Consider the following 3,524-nt stretch of genomic DNA (forward strand, 5'->3'; position numbering starts at 1 on the left):
TTTCGCTGAAGTTGCCAAACATGAGGCAAATCAGGAATTATCAGACATTTACTATGTCCATACTATTGCGTTTTCATATACACTGTGCATATAGAAAACATACCTACCTCTAGGTACACTGTATACACATATATATACATATATAATGTGTATGCATATATGTGTATGTATATTTTGTGCATATGATCCTCCCAATGTGTATATATGTAGATGTATATATATCCCATGTGTAGACATATATACATCTATATATATATATATTCATGCACATATCAGAGGATCACGACATTGTAATTAGAGGTAATATGAAGCTTCTTTTCAGTTAGACCTCTCATATGATCAAAATTATATTCCTCTCACTTGATAAATGATCCTCTTGATTTGACTCGATATATTGGTGTTTACCTCAGACCCCTTATCTGTGAAGTAAGAATAATCATGACTTCTCTGTAGCACTAGTTTGAGGAGACATTTAGATCCATGAGGATAAAAAGCAAGCCTTTCCTTTGAAGTATATCCTCTTCAGGTATTTCCTAGTGAATCACTGAGTCCTTGATGATGTCCAAGATGTTCCTTTGCCTCTCAACTTCCCTGGACTTCTTTTTTTTCTTTACCTTTGCCAGGCTATTCTCCAACTGTTCCATTCAAAGATACAAATTTCTTTATTACTTCTTGCTCATGTTGTTTGCTTTTTTTTCCTGGCTTTTAAAGTTGGTCGCTGCTTCTGTGCTATGGAGGACACTGACCCAGGTTTCTTGCATTGGGGGGTAGGAGCCTGGTTACTGGTTTTGTGTCCTGGAACCTCATGTTGGCAGCTGGAGGCTATAGGCATCTGGTAGTTTGCCTAGTGCTGAGCTGGAGCTGGTGGTGGTGGCTGTTGTGTGACTGGTGCTGGCACTTGCCTGCTTCATCACCATAGGGCTCAAGATCTCCCACTGGTTTGCTGAAGTGGACATTGCCACTGGCTTGCCAGCAGGACACCTTCCATCCTGTATTTCTCCCCTTCAGTCACAGCAAGAGGCTTTCCGTTTAATCCCCCTAACCAAAAGACTGCTGTATCTCTTCTTTCTGCTGGCTCCACTATTCCAGGATTTTTCCTGGGGCACTATTCTCTTGGTTTTTCAAGGTCAATAAAGGATAGTGATTTACTGCTTACTGCTTACTCTGCCACCTTGACTCCCAGAAGTCGAAATCAAGACATGAATTCCAACATGCAAAATGGATCTCTTAAGTGTTACTGCAACTTGGGATTGAGACACTTGAGCTAGATATAATGTTGAGGGTCGAGGGAAAGCAGTGACTGTCTTGAGCTCTCTCCCAAAGCCCTCCAAATACCTAAAAAGATGGCTCTAAACAAATTTTAAAGCAGCAGAACCCACAAAAAGACAGAGTGAAACAAATTTCCAGCCCAAGACAGCCTGGATGGTTGAACGGAAAGGTATATCGTGCCAGGTGGGGAGAGGAGCACAGATTGGCGTGGGCGCGCAGGCCGCAGCAACCCTGGAGCAGGCCTCAGAGGACTGAATCGCAGGCACCTGTGGCGGTTTCCAGACTTTTCAACCCCTGAATGCCAAAGACAACTTAGAAGGTCAGTGGGAAAAGTCTGTGACTGTGGTAAGAGAGGAGCTAGGTCTCAGCCGCAAGTCTCAAGCGCGGCCCGGGGCTGTGGCTGTTTCCTGACCTTCTGACCCACAGACTGAGGGAGAATCCAGTGGCTGATCAGAGAGGGATTGTAGGGTTCTATTTGCCAGTACTGAGGCAGGAATCTCTTGCTTTACCAGTGCTTGGATCTGGGTCACAGTTCTGAGGTGTGGTCCTGGGGCAAGGAGGAATGCTGGTGCAGTGGAGCTTCTAGGCATCTACACGACTTCAATCTCGCATCTGCGCCATCCTTAGGCTCGGCTCTCGACTGGCTCTTCTCTCAGCCCATTTCCTGGAGGCCTCTTGTCCGCTTTGATGTTGAAACTAGCCAGGAATGTGCTCCAAGAGCTAATGACACTGTAACCATCTGAACCAGGAAGTTCATGACAAACAGACTTCTTCAGTGTAAACAGATGGTTATAGATGTCCTTCATCCTGGAAAGGCCATAGTGCCCAAGACTGAAATTCGAGAAAAACTGGCCAAGATGTACAAGACAACTCCAGATGTCATTTTTGTCTTTGGATTCAGAACCCTTTTTGGTGATGGCAAAACAACAGGCTTTGGCATGATTTATCATTCCTTTGACCATGAAAAGAAAAATGAAACAAAGCACAGACTTGCAAGGCATGGCCTGTATGAGAAGAAAAAGACATCAAGAAAACAGCAAAAGGAATGCAAGAACAGAATGTAGAAAGTCAGGGGTACTGCAAAAGCAAATGTCGGTGCTGACAAAAAGAAGGATTAAAGGCACTATGGAAGATGTTTATCCAGGAAGGTAATTTTACATCAGAGAGCAAATAAACTATGGAAAAACTTCCAAAAAAAATCTATCTAGACTAATAAACTTGAAGGCTGGTGACTATAGCTGAAAAAGAAAGAGGGAAGGTAAATGAATTAGGGCAACTGGGAGTTTAAGTATAGGCCCTGAAAAAAATGTTAAATGAAAAGTCAAGAACCCATTGTACCAGTCTCCCCTCTGCCTTGAGGAAGAACAAGTTTAAGTACAGCAAGCCTAACCTAGGAAGCTTCATACCCTGCAACTATTTGTTAGAGTATGTATTTAAACTACATTGGACAAACCAAAATTGTCAAAAGGCAAACAGTATTAGCTTCAAAGATAACACTATTTTACAAAATGAAGTGCTTTTTAGCTTTTACATAGATTACATATACATTTGATAGTAAACTATTTGAAGGTGTGTTTTTTCGAAGGTTCTTGACTTCTTCAAAGAATCATGCTTTGTATTTAACCATTTCAAGATTCAAGAAGGATTTCCACAATATGATCAAGCTCATTTATATCAGACTTACAATTTGAGTTAGAATTTGTGGTTGTTTGAGATGAAAAGCTCTCAAGCACATCACAACAACCCATTTTTGTGTTGCTCATCATTCCTGTTAATATTGCACCACGAACATAGTAAGAAGTGTCAACATCTGAAAATAAGTCTTCTTAAGATTTTTGTTCTCCAATGTTTCAAATATTTCCTCTAGTGACTTCTGAAAGTTTCCCCTATTTTCTTGAGGGTTCTCCATTTCCCAAACACTACTTTGAGGATTTCTTGGAGCTTGTACTGATGCAACCGTGGACAGATCAGAAATAATATCTTGGGACTGGATATCTTCAAAGCCTTTTGAGAAACTACTATAACTTGGAACAAGTTTCCCTTCTCCCTGTTCTTTTGTTGAACGACAAAGGATATCTGATGGTACTAGGCGATCAAGAGAAGCCTGTCCTGCATTCTGAGCATTTATCTTTTGCCAAGTTCCATCCTGGGTCATTTCTTCTTGAATTTGTCTTACAGTGTTTGCTTTAAGAACTGATCAACACAGATTAGGTTCCACAAGCATGTGGCACATGTGAAGCTTTACCAAAGACACA

General features: G+C 41.5%; 1 pseudogene; it reads right to left on the reverse strand.

Annotated features, from left to right (window-relative positions):
* Window positions 1-2,897: 2,897 nt before the first annotated feature.
* Window positions 2,898-3,524, reverse strand: part of LOC114030739 — an 831-nt pseudogene continuing 204 nt past the window's right edge.

This window comes from Vombatus ursinus, unplaced genomic scaffold, assembly GCF_900497805.2.
Source record: "Vombatus ursinus unplaced genomic scaffold, bare-nosed wombat genome assembly UNPS02015001.1, whole genome shotgun sequence".
NCBI lineage: Eukaryota > Metazoa > Chordata > Mammalia > Diprotodontia > Vombatidae > Vombatus > Vombatus ursinus.